General features: G+C 38.1%; 1 protein-coding gene across 1 annotated transcript in view; it reads right to left on the bottom strand.

The window, feature by feature from the left end:
- LOC111160217 (family with sequence similarity 19 member A2, C-C motif chemokine like) overlaps positions 1 to 14,492 on the bottom strand; it is a 477,542-nt gene that overhangs the window by 262,458 nt on the left and 200,592 nt on the right. The window lies entirely within an intron of this gene.

Here is a 14,492-nt window from a genome sequence, read left to right as displayed (position 1 = left end):
AGAGAGAGAGAGAGAGAGAGAGAGAGCGCACAAGCAAACGCGCACAAGCAGGGGGAACAGCAGGCAGAGGGAAGAGCAGGCTCCCTGATGAGCAAGAAGCCTGATGTGGGACTCCATCCCAGGACCCTGAGATCATGACCTGAGCCCAAGGCAGATGCTTAACTGACTGAACCACCCAGGCATCCCCAGGCAGGCTCACTTTTGAAAGCACAAAATCAACAACTGACATGTAATTTTGGTGGAGTAGGAGATAAAATATGTCATAGTTGAAAAAGGCTCAGTCATAGAGCAGACTATAGTAAAGCTAAAACACTGTATAATGCTGGCATGTGGTGTATTTTCTATGGAACACCCTATTTTCCTTTAAATAAGCTACAGCTCCCATAAATCTGTTCTCCCGTTTATACCTGGTGAGATCCAAAATGGTACCTTTGGGGCAGAAAACAAGCAAAAACTCCCATTCAGATTATTACTACTGACATTCAGCCTCAGAAACTTTCCACTATTACAACCAAGAAAGAAAAATTGGGAAAGGATGGAATTCTAGGTCCTAGGACCCTCAGACTATTAATCCGCGCTTTAGACCAAACCGAAGCTCTGCAATTTAAGTATTGGGAAGTCAAAGCAAAAGCTCCTGTTCAGAGGATGAAATCCTGTCTAAAAGCCACTATTAAACAGATGAAGCTAATAGCCTCAAATCCTACTATGAATTCCTCTATGATTTCAGGTTCACTCATTTTTGTTTTTATTTATTATTACTCTTCCGTGAACCCATCAAGCATCCCAGAGTCTCATGCTACTTATTCTGTCCTCAACACTCTATCCCCATACACCCACATGGCTCATTCCTAGCTTTACTCAAGTGTCACTTGTATAGCGAGACCTCCCCAACAGCACTGTGCCCCTCTACACACACAGCTATCTTGTCCTTCAAAGCACTTAGCAAAGGTACCTTCCCCCAAAGTATAAACACCATAAAAGCAAGGATCGTGTCTGTTTCCTTCAGTCTGCTATCACCAGCATCTAGAACAGTGCCCAGCCCAAAGAAAGCACTCAAATATTTTGAAACAAATCAATTTAGATGATGGTAATGCTTAAGACCCAAAGATGAACAAGGGAGCCGAGCGCCTGCCTCAAGGAGCTTATACACTCTTAGTGAAACAGACTAGCGGGCTGTCTGATCTGTCAAACTCATGTCTTCTAACTCATGCAGCTCTTTCTACTCTGCCATACTGAACCAAGTGCAGAAGACAGGGTTAAATTATTCCACAACAGCTAAGGGGAGATGTTAATAAGCATGAGTAAAACGCTGTAAAGGCTGAGTTAGCTGCCTTTTTCCATCATGTATCTTTAAAGCTTATGTGGTTTTTTTAAAGGCCCATTCAGATTAAAGGCCATACAAGAGGAAGTCGCCATGAGAGCTCTTCAGACTTTTATTGTTCTAAAGAGCATTTCAGTGATCTATTTTATACAGGGGATCATATTTAGGTTTTAAATAAATTATCACAGTAGTCATTTAATCGATGTGCATAAATTTACACATATACATAACTGCATGTAGAGTTTAACAATGGGTACAGGAACTGACAATTTGGAAATGTTTCAGTGGTTATATAACAGGTCCTCATTAAGTCATGATGCTTATTTTCTAACAGAATAAAAGCACCATCTCCCGAGTCTTAGAATCATGATACTGTTTTCTCAGTGAGACAGTTGGAACATAAAGCTTCAGTCCATACACATTGATATAAGAATAAATATCCAATTTTATATTGTAAGCCAGACACTCCTTGACTGAACTTGAGAAAAATGAAAGAAACTGAAGTTTTAAACACTCTCCTAGAATATAATTGAGAGAGAGGGAGAGTGTTAAAGTTGCTTGGAATATCAACTTGGGTTGGTCATGCAATTTGCCGTCCAGAAGCCACATTTCATTCCTGGTGATGGACAATGCTGTCTGGAGAGAAATCCAATCAGAGTAGTTCCTGTGCTCCAAGTTTAGGGACACACACCCCAAGATGAAGGAGGAATAATGGGCTTATTTTGACTTGTGTAATTTCCATGGACCTAAATATGGGCGTATAGAAATATTTTGCAAATTTTCACTAGAAATTTACTTTGTCTTGCATATACTTTTGCTCTGGGAACCAACAAGGACAAAGTGTTAAGCAGCAGTAATCCTAAACTCATGAGGGCAGGAAAACAATATTGGTTTGTTTTGTACTATCTGTTATTATGAAACACATTGAATTGTTCTGAGACTTATGCATAGTTACTATGGGGTGATTTTTATTTTATTTTTGATTTTAATATTGTTAACCTAATATATCCAAAATGTTATCATTGCAACACATAATCAAAGTGAAATTAATGAGATATTTTACATCCTTTCATTTTTCCTTTTTTTCCTCCAACCTCTATACAGAGGTAGGATGAAATAAAACAAAACAAAACAAAAAACCATATGAATGGCTAACAGACACATGAAAAAATGTTCATCATCACTAGCCATCAGGGAGATTCAAATCAAAACCACATTGAGATACCACCTTACACAGTTAGAATGGCCAAAATTAACAAGACCTTAAGCAACAATTTTTGGAGAGGATGTGGAGATAGGGGAACCCTCTTACACTGTTGGTGGGAATGCAAGTTTGCAAGTTGGTGCAGCCACTTTGGAAAATAGTGTGAAGATTCCTTAAGAAATTAAAAATAGAGCTTCCCTATGACCCTGCAATTGCACTATTGGATATTTACCCCAAAGATACAGATGTAGTGAAAAGAAGGGCCATCTGTACCCCAATGTTCACAGCAGCAATGGCCACAGTCACCAAACTGTGGAAAAAACCAAGACAACCTTCAATGGACAAATGGATAAAGAAGATATGGTCCATATATACAATGGAATATTACGCCTCCATCAGAAAGGATGAATAACCTCTGTATCAACATGGACGGGACTGGAGGAGATTATGCTGAGTGAAATAAGTCAAGAAGAGAGAGTCAATTATCATATGGTTTCACTTACTTATGCAGCATGAGGAAATACACGGAGGACATGGGGAGATGGAAAGGAGAAGGAAATTAGGGGAAATTGGAAGGGGAAATGAGCCATGAGAGACTGTGGACTCTGAGAAACAAACTGAGGGTTTTGCAGGGGAGGGGGATAGGAGGTTGGGTGAGCCTGGTTGTTGGTATTATGGAGGGCACGTATTGCATGGAGCACTGGCTATGTGCATAAACAATGAATTCTGGAACACTGAAAAGAAATAAAATAAAAAATAAAACATAAGAAAATAAAATGGCTCAAAAAAGGAAAAACAAAAATAAAAACAAAAACAAAAACCATAGACATCAAAATGGTGTCACTTAGACTGAGTTTTCAAAGTGGTGTTCAATACATAATCTAATTGCAGTTTTAAACTTCAGAAATGTAATCTTAACCAGGCAGCCAGGAATTTTTCAATCCATGCCACGGGGGTCTGCCCCTTGGCCCCTCTCCACCCCCAAAAAGAAAGATGACATCATTGCATGAATAAGACCCCTTACTTTTCCCCCTAGAAACTAGCTGTCTCACCCCCAACAACTCTTTTCTTTTGCTAATAACAGTCTTGCTCCCACTATCTGTCTATAAAAATCCTCCATTTTGTACAACTCCTTGGAGTACTGCTCTACTTGGGAGATGGGGAGCTGCCCAATTCATCAACTGTTTAATAAAGCCGGTTAGGTCTTCTGGTTTACCTGAATCCTCTTATTTAACAGGTTTGGTGACAATGATGAGATTCAAAGTGAACTTCAGCATCATTTGGGGATGAGAAACTCAGTGTGATACCTACCTTCACGAACCCTTTGTTCACCATCCTCTCGCCATTTTTTTTTAAAGATTTTATTTATTTATTTGACAGGCAGAGATCACAGGTAGGCAGAGAGGCAGGCAGAGAGAGAGGAAAGGAAGCAGGCTCCCTGCTGAGCAGAGAGCCCAATGCAGGGCTCGATCCCAGGACCCTGAGATCATGACCTGAGCAGAAGGCAGAGGCTTTAACCCACTGAGCCACCCAGACGCCCCTCCTCTCGCCATTTTTGAGGGCCGTGGTATGCTCCTCAGGGTCTAAGCTCTGCTCTTGGTTGCATGTGAGCTCCCAACCTGGTTGACTTTCCTTTACAGGGCAGGGCAGTTTGAGCAGCAGACGGGGTTATGCATGGAGCCAAGTGATGTTTGCCCGAAGCCCAGTTGAGCTTACAGTTTTGCCCGGAGTCTGACTCAGCAGGAAGAAGGGACCACCCAGAGCCAAGACCCTAGCCTTTTAGACCACAATTCCCCAGGTGGAAAACCTCAGTAAGGTTCTATGGGAATTGGTGGTAGTGAACACAGCACCTTCTTATAGACAGGACACTGCAAATATATCAAGGCACATGTTTGTTTTATTTTGTATAAAATAAAGACTGTCACTAAGGGGATTGTGAAGGCCGAAAAACTACAAAAATTAGTAGGCATGGGCCAAGCTTTCATAGGCTGCTCTAGCTCCCGCAACAAAGGATCCCATGACAGGATAAGTTGGTCACAGAACAGGTTAGATTGGCACTAGTTCACCCACCAAACTCAAGAAAATTTTGTTCCAACAAGGTAATAATCCCCAACCCCAAGGCACATCCCTTTTAGTTTGACTCCAAGAAATCCCAGGGCTTAGTTAATGGGATGCTTAAATTTCACAGTCCAGCACACTACCTTCAAGTACACCTGCTCATTTCATGTCTCATAACTATATTCCCTGAAGTTGCAGGTATCTAACACGACAGAAAACTTTTATTGCCAACAACTTAGAATTATGGTGGTTATTTTGGGAAATGCTCCAATTAGACAAGATTGTTCGTTTAAGAAAATGCTCTTGAAAGTAAGAGTTCCCAAATTAAGTCAACAGAATGGGATGACTGTTTTAATTGGCATGAAGAAGGTTCTAAAAGGCTTCAAGATGCCAAAATAGACTCACTGAACGATTTGTTACAGAAAGCTAATAAGAAATTAAAAACACAAAGACCGACATAACTCCCCTCTCATCTTCTGTAGGGGCCAAGCGCAGACAGCCCCAAGGTAAACCACTTTGGCATAAACATTATTTTGAGTTAAAAGCAAACAAAACCCAGAAGATTGAGGAAAAGCTCCTCACCTCCCCCTCAACTGCCAGCCTTGTACCAGGAAGAAAGCTATTAACAGAGATTCCTCTTCACACAAGAAACTTATCTACATACAGGGCAACTTTGTTTCCCAAGGATCTCTCACCTTCCTGCTAAGATCTTTCTCCCTTTTGTATCCTCAGACCCTACCCCTCTCCTTAGCTCATGTAAGTATCATATTTGTAATATCTTTGGAATTTCCGTGTCTGTGTGGATTCCCCGTAGGTACACTACTGAATTTGATTTTCTGCTGTTAACCCGTCCCGTATCAATTTGGTCCTTAGTCTAGCAAGAAGGACCTTTAAGGGCAGAGCAAATTCTTCTTCCTCAGCAGTTCTTTACTTGAGCTCTCAGTCTACTCATTTTGTCTGAACCACCCTCTCACTCTGAAGAGAAGGTTACGTCTTCAAATAAAACCACCTGAACTTACAGCTGAGCCTCTTCAGAAATCCTTCAATCCTTGGTCCAAGACCGAACTGAGGGCCACAGTAAAATATTTTTAGAGATGATTCTCAGGAGTTGTTTTTCTCTTCTTCTTAAGATTTATTTATAGTAGAGAGCTTGAGAGAGAGAGAGCACACGAGAGCACAGGGGTGAGAGGCAGAGGGAGAAAGGGTCTCAGGCAGACTCCTCACAAAGCACAGAGCCTGATGATGGGTTTGTGACTCATGACCCTCGGATCATTACGTGAGCCAAAACCGGTTCTTCTTTTTTAAGTAGATTATCTCCTGAACCCAGTTGAGAGAGGAAAATAAAAATTCATGTTATCTCTCCTTTCCCAATCCAGACACACTGACTATTAATCCTTTTCTCTCCTGGGAATAACTATTTTCTTCGTGCTCTTCTTGGTTCATACCCTAAGAACATGGCTTGGCTTTCTGCCTGCCTGTGACATGCGGGTTGTCAGTTCTTTCTTTGGCTATCTCTGGGAGTGGCTCTAGTTCCTGTAAAAATAGTATTTTTTCACACTCTCTTTGAAGATGCCTCTTGGGTCCATAAGGTTGTTTAATACTGCCAGAAATCTTTACTGTTTTTCCTGGCTAAAAGTTGACAAGATACTTTAAAATTTTTAATAACTCTATAATCAGAAATTGGGCCAAACTGAAAGCTGATATTCAGACCCTGATGGAAATTTTATGCCTTCTCCACTAAGCTAAATGTACCCAGAGGAAAAGAAGACTTTCTCATAGACTGATAGATGTCATTACTTTGATATTACTTAGGCAACAACCCAATTGTTGGAGAAACTAAAAACAGCCATCCTTGTTTGACAAATCAAGTCTTTACAGAACGAGAGGTATAGTTCCAAAAACAATTCAGAAACCACCAATCCTTTTTACCAATCCCCAAAACCTCATTTATCTCAAAAGGCTCATAAGTATTGTAAAAATTCTGGCTTTAAGAGAACCAAAGTTGGGGCGCCTGGGTGCTCGGTTGGTTAAGCAACTGCCTTTGGCTCAGGTCATGATCCTGGAGTCCTGAGATCAAGGCCCCCATCAGGCTCCCTGCTCAGCAGGAAGTCTGCTTCCCCCTCTGACCTTCTCCCCTCTCATGCTCATTCTCTCTCTCAAATAAATAAATGAATCTTTAAAAAAAAAAGAGAGAGAGAGAAAGAGAGAGAGAGAGATTGAGAAAGTCCTTCTACAAAGTGTCTGCATTTTTCCCTTGGGCCTTTAAAATGTAAATATTCAGTGTTCTTTCCACCTGGTCTTCTCTAGGAATTCCTTACCTCTTTAAAAATGCCAAGTCCAGGGAGGTAATTTTATCAAATAAAAGCAATAGGGAAAGACCATTTAAGACCTGACTTGCCAAGGACAAATACAAATTTTAACTCATCTTCTCCACCATCAAAGCTTTAGTCATCTACATCAAAACCTTAATTTATTCCATCTCCCAAAAAACAAACTCAGATCCAACTTTTTAAAGGAATATATTTCGCACCTATTTCATGGCAGTAATTTAAAACAAAAACTATCCTTTCTGCATCTATCATCTGTTTGTGTGTGCCTGTGTATGTTTCTAGCCTATGGATAGTATTGCCAAAATTAATTTGTAAAACAGCTCTACTTAGTTGAAGACAAGCCCTTGTAAGGACTGGGCATCCTAAAAGTCAAAAAAGAAAAAGAAGAAGAAAACGAAAACTAATCCAAATGCTTTTCAAGTTCAAATGATCTGAAAAAATATTCAATGGGAGGGCCAGTTTGAGATTGATAGTTTAATTAAAACAAATTTGTCTTTGGAGTTATCAACATTAAATATAAAACTTTTCTTCTACCTAAGTTTACTAACCAACTAAGTTTATGTTTTTATGAGATCTCTCAATAAAATAATAGCTTAAAATAATGACTGACTTCATCTAATGTTTAGCCAAGGTTTTGTAAGTAATCTAAAATGTAATTGTGAAAAACAAATAGATTAAATAAAACATTTTAAGTAGATTTTCTAAATATGGGGGGCCAATGGCAAGTCATCCCAAGATGGGCCGCTTCAGCATAAAGATTATTTTTAGTTAAAAGCAATCAAAACCCAGAAAATATAAGAAAGCTCTTTACCTTTCCTCCTCAACTGCCTGCCTGAACCAGAAAAAGGGCTGTTAACAGAGATTCCTCTTTATCTCAGAAAGTTATCTGTGTAACATGAAAACCTTTGTTTTCCAAAGATCTCCTGTCACCTTCTTACTAACATTTTCTTACATTTTGTGTCCCCAGATCTGACCCCTCTCTCCTTAGCGCAAAATGTCATGTAAGCCTCATGTTACCTATCTCTGGAATTTTATGCCTATATTGTTTTCTTGTATGTGGAAAACTAAATTTAATTTTCTCTTATAAATCCATCTAATGTCAATTTAATTCTTCATCCAATGAGAAGGACCTCAAATGGCAGAGAAAATTCTTCCTAACAATACTTTCTCCAAATCTCTTTGATAACTTAAAATCTTCAAAGTTTTGCTAAGGTCAGTAATGACTTAGATTCATTAAATATCTAGATCATTTTCAATTTTAGTATATGTGCTGCCGAAGCGAGCACTCTAGATCATTTTCAAATAAGAATAAGACAAAATAATAGAACATTAATTACTAAACATAGGTTTAGCTACCTTTGGCTTATTATAGAAAAACTGAAAATATTTGGATATGTTAATGTTAAAATGTTTAAAAATTTTAAAAGCATATGCTTCTTGAAATTTTTAAATATATCCATAAATTTTCAGATTTAAAAATAAATGCTCATGACAGACATTCATGATTGCTTACTTCTTGATTTTCAATAAGAATCAGGTTTCCTAAGAGTTAAACATTCTAATTAATATGTAATTAAAACTGTAAAAATAAGAGAAACATCTCCATATACCCATATGCCAGGAAAGTGAGATGTTTTCAGTAAAAGAATAGGAGGAGGAAGAGGATGTATGAAAAAGAGGCACTTTTTTTGTTAAGGAAAAAATTAAAAAATAATGTCCGAAAATGAAGCTGGTTTAAAGAAAAAAAAAAAGTAAGACAAAATTGGATTTCTTTTTTTTTTTTAATTAGAGTTTTGTTGAGCAAAGAAAAAAAAAGACAAACCAATAAACGGACTCTTAACTACAGAGAACAAACAGAAGGTTACTAGAGGAGGGATGGAGGGGAAATGGAAGAAATAGGTGAAGGGAATTAAGAGAATATTTATCATCATGAGCACTGAGTAATGTACAGAATTGAATCACTATATCATACACCTGAAACTAAGACAACACTGTATGTTAACTAAATTGGAATTCAATTTAAAAACCTAATTTAAAAAGTCATGGAAAAAAGAAAAATAATTACAGGTTTGTAAAGAAAAAATTTTTAATGTATGGCCAAACTAGCTAAGATTCTAAGAAGTTTATTAAAAAATAAGTTTTAATATCAGTTCAGCTGTTACAAAATTAAAATTTGGTCTTCTGTTAAAAGGAAAAAATTTTCTCGGACTTTCAGCTGCTTTCAATAAGGTTTTATAAGTTTCTTTACCTTTTAAATATTAAGTTCCATAATGATCCTTTTAGATGAGAGCTTTAAAAACTTTTTGATATTTTTGACAAGCTTCTCAAAATGAAATTTTTAGAAAAGGGGGGGTCTTTTTGATCTGAAATACTTCAAAAGATTTACTAAACTAATTAGGCTAATTAATATGTAAATTACATAGGAAATATTATCAAATAAATACTAAGTCTTTTTCTGATTATATTTGTAAGATAATGACACACGTAGATAAAGTCCATTTGTCTTCTGCAAAAATGGCCCCTCATTACCAGACTTTTGGTACCCTGATATCTTTGGACTTGGCAACAATCTGCTTCTGAAAATAATAACAATAATAATATAAACAAATAATGGTTGGAAAGTCAATCAACAGGGCTATGAGAAGCCCAAGACAGCAGCTTGTTTCTTCCCAGCTCCCTGGCAAAACCAGTCTGGTATTCCTTCATCCACCACAAAACATTTAAGATAACTCAGATTAGGAATAAACACTGGAACTATAAAATTTTAACACTTGCAAATAGCCTTCATTAAACTGCCACTCAGTTTGGGTTATCAATATGTCCTTGTCATTGTATGTACATTTTCTGGATGGGTTAAACGCTTTCCTGCCACAAGGCTGATGACATCAAAACTGTTCAAAAGAATGTATTCCCCAGTTAAGGGGTACTTTCCACTATCTCCAGTGGTCAAGCCACCCAGTTCACAAGACAAATCATAGGAGCCTCAAAAATCTTCCTAAAATTCTATCAGTATACAACCTTCTACTGACCCCATAGTGTCTCATGCTAGCTAGACCAGCTCCAGGAAGTCTCTAATATTTTATGCTCCTGCCTGTCAACAACGGGTTAAAAAAGCCTTTCTGGATCCTAATTCAAAGGAACCTTTCCGTCAAAGTCTACAACCTGGTAACTTGGTATGATAAAATGTCATCAGAGGAAGACGGCCTTCACACCATTAAAAGGAACCTTACTAAGTGATCCTAACCACTGACACTGTTGCAAAACCAGAAGATGCAAGAGACCTCTAAACCAAATTAATGAGGAAGAGCAGTAGCTGACATTGATGTGAACTGCTTCCAGGCCAGACACCCGATCAAGACTATACTCTAACTGAACACAAAACATTCCCTCCTTCTTTTCCTTTTCTTTGCTATGACATTGGCCTGGAAGGATGGTGCCTTCCTCTGTGTCTCCCCAGCCAGTGCTAAAGGAGAGGAGGGAGGGCTATAATTTGTTTAATTTTCGGCTGGGGAAAAAAATCTGTGCCCCTAACTTTTCACAAGCCAAATAAACCACGTCATTGGTTGACTCCCCTAAAGCTACATTGTTGAGTTAAAAAGGACTTATTAGTTGGCTTTCTCCATTCAGAACTTACTCCTTTGGGCAGTTTCCTATTTCTCTAGTTAGGGATAAATGTAAATGAGGCTATGACCAAGAATTCCTTAATTCTTAAAATTATTACACAATCTGCTGCTAAAGCAACAGCCCAACAAAGACCCTTAATCTCTCTAGCCAAAGTTGTCCTTGATAATAAAATAGCTCTTGATAATCTTTTAGGTGGGGTGTCTGTACTATGTCCAACACCACCTGCTGTGCCTGGATTACCACTGCTGGGGAGGTTCAAATTCAATTACTTAAGGGCAAACTGCTTGTCTTAAAAGGGTGACTCCTTCCATGGGGTCCTTCTTTGACTTCTTTGATTTTCATCAGTTTGGGTCTTGGAGACCATTCCTCTAAAGTGTACTCCAAATATTGGGAGGCACTCTGCTTACAGTAATCATAATAATCTCCCTGTTGCATCATCTTCTTCCAAAAGCTTTAAATGTATATTTGCAGCCATTACCCACCAAACAAGTGCTCACCCTAAAACGAGAATGTTTAAAAAAAACAAAAAAAATTACCGACTTCAATGTGTACTGGAAGATATGACCTGAGAATATCACAGAGTTTAAGTCAAAACATCATGGTCTAGGGATGGCATACTGAGAAGCAGTAACCTATGGGAACTTCAGAGCTGTACCTGAGAGTAACACTAAAGTCTTCAAGTTTGATCACATCTCTCATTTAAGCTTAGAGTTTGATTAAAATGGGAGGAACTGTCAAAAAAACAAATACAGGCCCAAATGGTGTCACTTGGACCAAGTTCTCCAACCAGTGCTCAGTACATAATCTAACTGCAGTTTCAACTTCCCCCAGAAATGTAGTCTTAACCAGTCAGCAGGAATTTTTCAATTCATGCCAAATATGTCTGCCACAGGGGCCCTCTCCACCCCTGCCCCCCAAGAAAGATGAGATCCTCTGCATAAGATCATCAGCATCTTGCTTTTACCCCTAAAAAGCTGCCTCACCTACAACAATCCTTTTCTTTTGCTAATAACTTTCATGCCCCCACCCTCCTATAAAAACCTTCCATTTTTTTTTTACAGTTCCTTGGCGTGCCTCTCTACTTGCTAGTTGGGGGGCTGCTAGACTCATGAATCATTTAATAAAGCCAACTGATCTTCCAATTTATTTGGGTAATTTTTTTTAACAGGTATAATTGACAAAAAAAATTGTAAGGTATTTAAAGTACACAATGTGATGACTTAATAGACATATATAATGTCCAATACATACACAGACATACACCATCAAGTTAACGGGATCCACGACATCACATATTTACCCTTTGTTGGGCGGGTGATGAGAGGAGTAGAAACATTTAAGTTCTCCTCTCTTAGCAAATTGCGATTATACAATATCATGTTATCAACTGTAGTCATCAAGTTAACTTTAGATCCTCAGACCTTATTCACCATACAACTGAAAATCTGTACCCTTTTACCAGCCTCTCCCTATTTTGCCCTTCCCCAGCCATGGGGTTATTTTTAAAGACTTCACTGAAATGATCTCTAGTGAATAGAAATCAAAATTCAAGGGTTTCCAGTATTTACTTGTGAGACAGAAATCCCCATTGTTCCGGGACACAGTATTAATATAATAGACAAAAAGTCTAAGAATTCATGAAAGAGAAAGTAAATTATCAAATCTTAACACATCAGCTCTTTCCTCTTCAAAAGTTTATTTTTCTCTAACCTAATAACATGTGTCCCTTTCTCTTGTTGCTCCTGATTTGGAATATGGGCAAAGAAACCAAATGCACTTATCTCCACTGAATTATGATTTTTCAGAACTACCAAATGAGATTTTTTTTCTTTTTCAGCTTAAAAAGTTATGTTATTATATACAAAAGGATTTTTCTGATTACAATATTTAGAGGCAAAATGGAAGTCTACACATATCCTGGTTCCATTTGGTTTTGAATCGGGCATACACTGGTAATCACAGCACTGGACAATTCAACATATTACCAGACTTTTCACCTAACTCAGCCTGCACCCACTACCCCGGGATATCATTTTTCTCAAGGCATCTCATAGCTTCCCCTGATGAACACTACTGAATACATAGTACACACACACACACAAAGGGATTCTATGCCACACTATCTTTTGTATCATGTTCAGCATATTTCCTAAGTGAGAGTGACACGACCCACATCAAATAATCTAAGTTGTACAAAAAGATCTATCACATATGGGCCACGATGGCTTGGAAAAAAAAAAATCACTTAACCTCTTCAATGGTAAAACCCATCCTGCCTTTCTATCAAGGTTAATTCCATCAAATAAAAATAAAAGGTGTTCTTACATAGTTTAAAAAAAAAAAGTGTGTGTGTGTATGTTTGATCAATAGTAATGAAATCAGATCTTCAGTATATGGTATTCATTCAAGCAAAAATAAAATTGAGTCCCTACAGAGAAAGAGCTCTCTGGTGAAACAACTCAGTACACATATATTGGAAATTCCCACCTTCTTCCTTTTCACGACTGCTTCTCTCAGACTTCTAGAATCATGGGATAGACAAGAGATTCGTTTTTTTTTTAGTCCCAAGATACATATTTATAGATGCAAAGGGTCAAAAGCTAACCAACTTTCTTTGTTTGAAGATTAAAATCATCCAAATTTTGATTATATAAAAATATGATATTATATCGACAGATCTTGACAGAAGCAAACCCAGGAAGAAGACAAGCAGACTGTCTAAGTCAGAGGCTCAGTTTCTTCACCACTGAAGACAGCATCTGCTACAAAGTGATTCTCTTGGTCAAGAAAATGAACTCCAAGAAAATAACTGGGAATTATTTGAACAGAACCTACAAATTATTTTCTTTTAGAAACTCATCTTATGGAGCTGGATTCCCTCCTCCAAATATAAACAAAGTCATTAAAGTCCTAATTTTGCTGTAATTTTTAAGCATCCAATTTCATAAGTGAGGAGAGAAAATACCTATTTTTTTTTCTTTTCAAAATTCAAAGAAAACAAGCTTGCATTACAGTTTTAAGAATCTTGGTGCAGCAGACTCCACAACTCATAAATTATAGTGTGCTACTTTGCAGCAACCTCTTTACATGTAGCTGAATTAAAAAAGCAATAAGGGGAAAGCCATGGCACTACTAGTTTTTGTTAGAATGACTGCTGTATCTACAGATCTCTGCCTGCTTTTCAAACCAGTCATCCATCAAGGTCCAGGACAAAGGAGTAAATGGTTCTGCTCAACTCATCACTGAGCTGATATGCTCATGTACTGCTCTCTGGGTATGGCCACCATTATTGCACAGCCCGAGGAACACGTGCACTTTGTGTTTTGCCTTGTTCAAAATGCAGACTGCCTCTGTTAGAAAGAGGCCACAAATATCATCCCCTGTAAGGTGCTCAACTATAGAGCCCAAGAAAGTCTGCACCTGTTGAAGGTATCCAAGACGGTTGACCTGCTGAAAGCCATACTTGTGAGAATACAATAATATCTGAGACCAAAATAAGTTAATCTAAAAGCACTTGAATTATTCAGGTTGTTTCTCCACCTAAAGTGGATTATCAGAATCTGCAAATAAAATAATACTGGAACATCAGGAAGAGTCTCTGTGGTAGAATAAAGTGAATAGACTCAGAAAGGTTGCCCCAAAACAGGAAGCTCAAAGGGAAGACCTACCATTCTTGGAAAGTGCCCGACTTAAATTGAGGGTCTCAATGAATGTTTGTTGAAGTGAATTAAAATCAGTCAACTGGAGGAGGAGTCAAGATGGCGGAGAAGTAGCAGGCTGAGACTACTTCAGGTAGCAGGAGATCAGCTAGATAGCTTGTCTAAAGATTGCAAACACCCACAAATCCAACGGGAGATCGAAGAGAAGAACAGCAATTCTAGAAACAGAAAATCAACCACTTTCTGAAAGGTAGGACTGGCGGAGAAGTGAATCCAAAGCGACGGGAAGATAGACC

Source organism: Enhydra lutris, unplaced genomic scaffold (assembly GCF_002288905.1).
Source record: "Enhydra lutris kenyoni isolate GAN:26980312 unplaced genomic scaffold, ASM228890v2 scaffoldscaffold74, whole genome shotgun sequence".
NCBI classification, from domain to species: domain Eukaryota; kingdom Metazoa; phylum Chordata; class Mammalia; order Carnivora; family Mustelidae; genus Enhydra; species Enhydra lutris.
This window is presented reverse-complemented; position numbering and strand designations above follow the sequence as displayed.